Raw genomic sequence first — 8,896 nt, 5'->3', positions numbered from 1 at the left:
TGTTTTCTCTCTACATATCAAGACAAATGGAAAGGTGTTTGGAGGATGGCTTGTGGGCACTTCAAAGGTGGAATAGGACTGCACGCCCCTCTGCCCGCACAGACCCAGAGGGTGCCGGAGAAGCCGCTGGAGGGAAAGAAGGAAGGAAGGAAGGAAAGAAGGGAAGGGAGGGGGAAAGGGAAGGAACGGAGGGAGAGAAAGAAAGAAAAAGAGAGAGAAAGGGAGAAAGAAATGGAGCAAGGGAGAGAAAGAAAAGGACAGAGGGAGACAGAAAAAGAAAGGCCATTTATGCATGGGAGGTTTTGCCTTGGATTTGCCACTCGGTGGGGCACGGCGGCAGGCTTGTGGGAGGCGAGCAGGGTGGGGCAGAGGGCGCCTCCTTCGCACCCACCGACCAGCCATGCCCCTCCGCCCGCACAGGCCCAGAGGGCGCCGGAGAAGCAGCCGGCCATGCCGAGTGTGAGCGCTCGGCTTCTGTTCCCCGCTCTCCCACCCGCCTGGCTGGCCGCGCACGCTCCAGCGGTGGCAATGGCGGCAGCTTCTGTGGGAGAGTCCGGGGGCCACCACCAATCATGTCGGAGGTTCCCCACCCCTGGGCTACAGCCTCCCCCATCCGGGGTGGGGCAGAGCCGGAAAGGCCAGCGGCTTGGAGGAACCGTGCGTGCCGGCAGAAAGGGCTACGTGTGCCGGAAGTGGCACCCGTGCCATAGGTTCGCCAACACGGTATTAGGTGTTTTGGAACACATGCAGGACAATGCTGCTGCAGTCTTCTTGTTTGTGGGCTTCCTAGAGGCACCTGGTTGGACTGCTGGACTTGATGGACCTTGGTCTGATCCAGCGTGGCCTTTCTTATGTTCTTATGAGATCCCAAGGAATGACAGGGACATTTTGCACGCAACACATGTGTTTGAACACCATCTCTTTTTAACATGAAGCTAACCTTAGAGCCAAACTGGCATATGTGTATAGGTAAGCATCTGTAAAGGAGCCTCTGCGTGGCGCAGAGTGGCAAGCTCCAGTACTGCAGTCAAAGCTCTGCTCATGACCTGAGTTCAATCCCAACGGAAGTCAGTTTCCAGTAGCCAGTTAAAGTAGCCCCACCTACCTCCCAGGGTGTCTGTTGTGGGGAGGGGAAGGGAAGGCGATTGTAAGCCAGTTTGATTCTTCCTTAAGTGGTAGAGAAAGTCGGCATATAAAAACCACTTCTTCTTCTTCATTCCTATATTTCCTCCCCCGCCAAACCATCATACAATACAAAGTGTAGTTTCCTACTGCCATTACGTTCTGAGTCTAGAACTGCTCAACTGCGCTTCTGACACCAGGGGGAATGATAAAACAGCACAGGACGTGACGTCACTGTGCTCAACGGTCCACACCATTCAATTACCTCCCTACTGGAACATGCAGCCAGATCCTGAAATGACCCTGGAATACAAAGAAAGCCGCCTTGTGCTGTCGATCGCTTGGTACCAAACTGATTCCGTCTCGTCCATCAGATACCCTGGGTTAAAAAAAAGTCCTTTGTCCAGCGAGCCAGCAGCTGCATCAAAAGGAACCAAAACAAGAGAGATGCTGTGCCCACCACCTTGTCAGAGAAATCTCTCACCCTGACGGATCTGAATCCAACCTTCGGTGGCGGACGTTTCATCAGACTCCCCACCCCCCGGTTCTTTGACATCCTTGAGTGCCTCTTAAGCTGGGAATGGCTTAAAACTAGATCCTAAGTTGTTCAAGGGCAGATCCTTTCCTCTTTCTCAACCACGCGATACAGCTGGGAAAGGAAACGGTGGTGATAATCACAGCGATGGCAGGAGCCACAATTTTGGGACAGAGAAAGAATCAGCAGAAGGATTGATATGTGAGGCGTACAAAAGGTGTGGGTGTAGAGGAGAACAGCTGCAGAAAGTTTGGTATAAGCCCTTTTCACGCATTGAAAAGTGAATAAGGAGAGGCAGTGTGGTGTAGTGGTTAAGAGCGGTGGTTTGGAGCGGTGGACTCTGATCTGGAGGATCGGGTTCGATTCCCCCACTCCCTCCACATGAGCGGCGGAGGCTAATCTGGTGAACTGGATTGGTTTCCCCACTCCTACACACAAAGCCAGCTGGGGCACCTTGGGCTAGTCACAGCTCTCTTAGAGCTCTCTCAGCCCCACCTACCTCACAGGTTGTCTGTTGTGGGGAGGGGAGGGGAAGGTGATTGCAAGCCAGTTTGAGTCTCCCCTACGTGGTAGAGAAAGTCGGCTTATAAAAACCAACTCTTCTTCTTCTAAAAAAAGGATAGAGCTGTACATACTCTGAGTGACTGGGCCTCTACTTTGTATAACACCAGACTGTGTAAAAAGCCGACGAACCTGTGGAGACTGGGGGAGGGAAAACAACAGGCACACCCTCACTCTGACCCACATACAAACTTTTATTGTACATACTCTCAAATACTGGAGAAGAGAAATAGTTACTTAGGCAGCAGGGCCAGCAAGGGATAGATCCCCTTGTGTTATGGAGATTTAGCCCTCAATCTCTTAGGCTTCGATGCTTTGCCAGCCTCGGTACAGAAAGGAGTTGCTGTAGTTAAGATCCAGGAAATAAGAATCTTTAAACGGATCAGCTTCTGCCGGGCAGAGGCGTATGGAAGGTTTCAAAAACGAGCTGAGTATTATTCAAAAGGTTATATACCTGATAATACGTACGGTAAGTGCCATCAACATACGTTAGCAACCAACTTATGGTGACTCCACATGAAGCTGCCTTTTACTGAATCAGACCCTCGGTCCATCAAAGTCAGTATTGTCTGCTCAGAGCAGCAGCGGCTCTCCAGAGTCTCAGGCCGGGGTCTTTCACATCACCTACTGGCCTTTAACTGGAGATGCCGGGGATTGAACCTGGGACCTTCTGCATGCCAAGCAGAGGCTCTACCACAGAGCCACAGCCCCTCCCATCCAAATACCAATCCTGCTTAGCTTCCGAGATGGTGCCATACCATGCCGCTTTCCCTCCTCGCAGATACACGGTGTGTGTGTGTGTGTGTGTGTGTGTGTGTGTGTGTGTGTGTGTATATATATATATATATATATATATATATATATATATATATATATATATATATATAAATAAATTGCATCATCAACCAACTAGGAAATTGGGCAAGATGGAGGAAATGAGAGTTATGCACTTCTCAGTTACAAATGACTGGCTTTGCAGACTGAGAGGTCGTGGTGTCTCCAAAATAGAGTTTTAGTTCTTTGACATGGCGGAAGGGAGGCCCCACTTGGCCCCTCTGCAAGCGCCACTGATCAAGGAGTTATTTTGCTCAACCTGCAGCGTAGTCAGTGACAGGGTCTGTGTTTGCAAGATGCTGTTCTTCCACTAGAGGGATGCACTACACTACAGTACAAACAGCAGCAGCCTTCCACTGGCTGTAAATTGGCCGTTTGCTGGATTAGCTTGCTTGGAATTAATGACTTCCTGGAAGAGCGAGAGGAACGGGCCATGATTCCCATTCCTCGTGTGTTTGTTTTATTAGGGAGTGAGCCTGTGGGCAGGGATGAGTTTTCAAAATTTGCATTGTGATATAGGAGTGCTTGATACATAATAACAAGAATGAATAATCAAGTAACCAATTTAGTGGGGTGTCCATGTTCTTAAATGATTTTATAGTAAATTTTATCGTATGATATCTGCATGCCCTTATACCATGATTTTACTGTAAACTTCACTGTACAATTTCATTTTTAATGCCAATAAAGGCTTTCGTAATAATAATAATAATAATAATAATAATAATAGGTTTTTATATGCCAACTTTCTCTACCACTTAAGGGAGGCTCAAACCGTCTTACAATCACCTTCCCTTCCTCTCCCCACAACAGACACCCTGTGAGGTAGGTGGGTCTGGGAGAGAGTGACTTGCCCAAGATCACCCAGCTGGCTTCACGTGTAGGAGTGGGGAAACAAATCCAGTTCACCAGATTAGCCTCCGCCGCTCGTGTGAAGGAGTGGGTAATCAAACCCGGTTCTCCAGATCAGAGTCCATTGCTCCAAACCACTGTTCTTAACCACTATACCACGCTGGCTCTCTTGTGAAGACCATCATACACCGCAGGCATGCACTGACTGTTCTTTGCATAGGTCTCCGGCTAACCCTAAGTATACAATTCCTGCTGGCACTGGAGTATTTGTCATTCATTCCTTGAGTGATAAATACTCCTCTTTTCAGTGGCAGATAATAAATACAGGATAACTCTATGGTTGCTTTCAGCAAGGGAAGGGGATTCGTGGGAATATGTCTGTCAGCTGACTAGGGTCTTGGTTGAACTTCTGTTTCTTTTCCCATTGTAGGTAAGAAAGTCTCAAAGCACTCTAGGCCAGGGGTGTCAAACATACGGCCCGTGGGACAGATTTGGCCCCTTGAGAGCTCTTATCCGGCCCGCAAACCAGCCGAGGCAGCCGCACACCCCCAGTCCCAATCTGGGCTGGCGAGGCATGGCCTGGCCTGACCAAGTGACATTTATGTCATATCCAGCCCTCATAACAAATGAGTTCGACCCCCCCTACTCTAGGCCCTTGGCCAACTGCAGATTAGGAAATTCCTGGAGATTTGGGGGTCAAGTCTGAGGGATGGCAAGGTTTGGGGAGGGGAAAAGCCTCAGAAGGGTACAATGCCATAAAGGCTACTCTCCAGAGCAACCATTTTCTCCAGGGGAACTGATCTCTAATCTGGAGATCAGTTGTAATACCAGGAGATCGCCATGGGCAACCTTACCTATTGCAAGTGCTTTAACACACACACCCGGTCCCGCTGCAGGCTTTCTAATTATAGGGACCGTCCTCAGATTTGATTCACGCATCTGGAAACCTTTCCAATTTCCAATTCCCCCTTAATGTCTGCCTTAGAGACAATTCCAAAGCCCATCTCTAACAAGCAACTCAGCGGGTGGCCTAAAGGCAATTCATTCACCCCAGTTTCTGCAGCAGAGTAGCAGAAAGGTTTTTTTAAATGCTTGTCAAGCCCCATCCCAGGCTCGGCCTGCCTCCAACTGAAGCTGCCCTTGACCTCAACAGGAACAAAATCTGGTATGAAGTGACAAGCATTAGGTTCCCGTGCCAGGGATATCAAAGGAGCGGAGTGACACAAAAGACACATCCACCAGGACGGGGCACATAACACAATGGCGACCCTCCTTTTCATCGTTGCTTTCATGCCCGCCACAGCCCAGGAATAAGAAACCATCTCTTTGTCAGGTCTTGGCACAGCAAAATCAAAGGAACCCGGAGGTGCTTTGTCTTCATTTGACACGCTGAGTGTAGACACGATTAAAGAGGTTGTCGTTTTATGAATGAGCGGATTATTACCCAATGAGCCATATTCAGCTGAACTGTACACGTGAGGATCTTATTTTGGGTCTTGGGCTGGATCCAAAAGTTCTACGCTTTTACTGTGCACCCATTTCTAAAGGCCGTCATGGAGACTTCTTTATTTCGAGGGCTAAAGGGAAAATACAGATTTAAAATTTTAGCAAAACACAAACATCTTGTAAGCGCACACAGGCTGGTTAACAGACTTAACCTTAGGGGACTTGAGGGTTGGATGCTGAATGTGCATCTCTACACTTGAGCCATTTTTCACAGAACAGACCTCCAAAGCAGAGCTCAAAGTGCTTCCCTATTTCAGTCTCATCTCTGCTTGTGTTGTCAGGGAAGGCAACTTTTCTTGATCAGGAAGAGGATTTCATCATGTGGCCAAGCTAAAACTGCTCAGCCCGGTTCACTTTGGCCTCAAGTACGTACTCTTTCCTCAGCAGTCGATGGACCCTCTTTCACCAGAATGCTGGCAAATTAGAAGCAATCAAAGAAAGTCAAGAAAATCTGCTTTCCAGCTGACAGAAATTTACCTAATAATCTAAATATTCAGGGGTCATGATTCTCCCAGCTATGATGTAGCCATGGCAACTGTTGGAACAGTAGAAGCATCAAAACTAGACGACCACGGGCAACTCATCACTCTTTGGCTACCTCTCTTTGGCAACTCATCATTCTTTGGGCAAGTCACCACTCCTTGGCTACCATGTTGGTAGGGTTGCCAACTGCCAGGTAGTAGCAGGAGATCTCCTGCTAATTCAACTGATCTCCAGCCGATAGAGATCAGATCACCTGGAGAAAAATGGCCGCTTTGGCAATTGAACTCTATGGTATTGAAACCCCTCCCCAAACCCCAAACTGAAAGTTGGTTTCAGGTAGCCGGCTCAAGGTTGACACAGCCTTCTATCCTTCCGAGGTCGGTCAAATGAGTACCCAGCTTGCTGGGGGTAAAGGGAAGACGACTGGGGAAGGCACTGGGGAAGGGGAACTGTCACCTGGAGATAAGTTATAATAGTGGGAGATCTCCAGCTACCACCTGTTTGGCAAACCTAGCTGTGATGGAAGGGCCAGTCCCAAACTGGCTGCCCATTCCAGGAAAGATCAGTTCTTTGTTTTGCTGTTTGCTTTCACTTCCCAAAGAAAGGGGAGAATTTGTCCCCCTACACAGCCACAAGGAGAGTCCAGAGACCATTCATTCACGGCTAGACCTTTTTTCTGTACAAAACAGAAAAAGAAAAACTAAACATGGAAGCATGGGGATAGAATGGATATCAACTAAAGAAGAAGCCTTCAACTTTCACTTTCGGCAAGAAGAAAGCTGAGAGAGAAAGAGGAATGAAAGCACACCAATCCCTTTGGGAACACTAAATTGTTAATGAGAGAAGAGGCTTGATCAACTTTAGGTCAGAGACTCTCTGATTCATCCCTAGTATCCTTAGCCTGTTTGAGTAACAATTAGCATGTGAACACTCTTCGCTATCTGCTGGGCTTGATTCATGCCCAACTGGGAACACGGACTTACCAGAACTTCAAGAGTCTCAAAGTCGTTGAATAAATCATCCTTTCCCCCACATCGCAAATTTGCAATAAAATGCACAGACTACAACCATAAAATGAAAGCTCCCCGTTAAAACACACAATCCTGAAAAACACAAGCACAATTTAGATTGCTTATTTTCACACTCCGTGTTTCCATTGGGGTGGGGCTGCGGCTCAGTGGTGGAGCCTCTGCTTGGCCTGCAGAAGGTCCCAGGCTCAATCCCCGGCATCTCCAGTTAAAGGGACTAGGCAAGTAGGTGATGTGAAAGACCTTTCTCTGCCTGAGACCCTGGAGAGCCGTTGACAGTCTGAGGAGACAATAGTGACTTGGATGGACCAAGGGTCTGATTCAGTATAAGGCAGCTTCATGTGTTCAGTCCTGTGATTGAATATGAACTATGTTCTGTTTGGGGGAAATGTAGAATTTTCTGCAGTTAGTTTCCGGTAAATATCATCTGTCAGTCACAGCTTTTTTCCTGTCTTCCCCCAGGAGCTCAGGGTATTGAACATGATTCTCTGCTTCCCCCTCCCCCCCCACCCATTTTATCCTCACAATGACATTGTAGGTTAGGCGCGGCTGAGAAAAACGAGAAGGAGACTAGCCCAAGGTTACCCAGTCAGCTTCTTGGCAAAGTGAGCGGGGATGCGAATCTGGGCCGACATATTCCAGCACCCTCACCGCTGTCTTACAGTGGCTCGCCATTATATTTGTCCACATGACAGATGCATACAAACATGTGTCTGGGAATGGACAGGATCGCTCAAGGGGACAAAGCGCAGATTGCTTTTAGAGACAACTCAACATTAGGAACCTGGTTAGGGCCAAAAATTCAGTGGAGGTGCTACCCGGCAGCAGTAATTAGATATACTGACAAATGATTCATCACTCGTTTAAGTGTTCAAGGTGATTCGCTTTCTACTCTCAATTGCTCTTCCAACTGCCTTGTAAGGCTGGATGATATTATTATCCCTCTGTGACAGATGCAGAGGTTGAGACAATAGCAGCTTGCTAAAGGTTGTGACAGCTGGATTTTAAAACGGCTCACATCTCATTTTCCTAACCACCGGCTGGAAACTGGGGCAGTCTGTACTACCTAAACTGTCTGCTGAGGACAGCAAGGAGGCTGACGGGGGCAGCATGAGTTGGTGGGATGCAGCCCCAACGCACCAGCTTCCACTGGTTAGGTCGGATTTAGGCACCTTACAAATTGGGGGGTTGTTTCTTGCCCACAAATGGGGCTCTAAACCACGGTTTGGTCCTGGGCTGCATCCACACATTGTTGAATATTATGCTACGGCATTCATTCACAACTGGATTTTCCTGTGTGTGGACAAGACAATCCAGTTGTGAATGACTGTTGTAGTGTAATAATGCAATGTCCAGCCATGTGTGGGACGCCTTAGTTTAGAATGCACACACACACACGCACATTTGCTACTGTGTTCAAATTCACAATAACTGCGGCTAGATCGAAGACTTCCTAAACCAGGAAGCATTCAATGTCAGGTCAACTTTCAACAGGGAAAAGTGAGCAAGCCTGTGGATTTCAAGCTCGTTCACATCACAGATTAATTGAGGTTAGTTGGAGATGTCTGAATGCAGCCACCAAGGCCCCTTGAAATGTACTCTTGCCTTTTAAAATGCTTTGGCAGAAAAGAAATCACAGAAGAGCCAAGTTGTCGGGTTCCAAAGAAGCAAGCAACGAGGCAGCAGAGTGCATGGAACTGTCATCTTGGAAACGACGGAAGCGAATTTTTGAAAACCTATGAGAACAGTAAAAACCCAAAGATTTATTAGAGCAGACAGCAAATGGCACAGCTAGAAAGGATGCGGCAGTTCAGAAAGACCAACACAGAGTCTGGTCCAGGGCTGGGGAGAACATGCGTGAAATGCAGTGGGGCGGGGGGGAGGGACACACACTCTTATTCTTCTAGACCGTTTCACTTTGGGAGCATTCCTCAGGAAGATTCAGAAAAGTTGCCAAAGGGAAAGTACCACCAGT

Source organism: Euleptes europaea, chromosome 13 (genome assembly GCF_029931775.1).
Source record: "Euleptes europaea isolate rEulEur1 chromosome 13, rEulEur1.hap1, whole genome shotgun sequence".
In the NCBI taxonomy this organism is placed as follows: Eukaryota; Metazoa; Chordata; class Lepidosauria; order Squamata; family Sphaerodactylidae; genus Euleptes; species Euleptes europaea.
The sequence above is the reverse complement of the archived record's forward strand: the minus strand, read 5'-3'. Positions refer to the sequence as shown.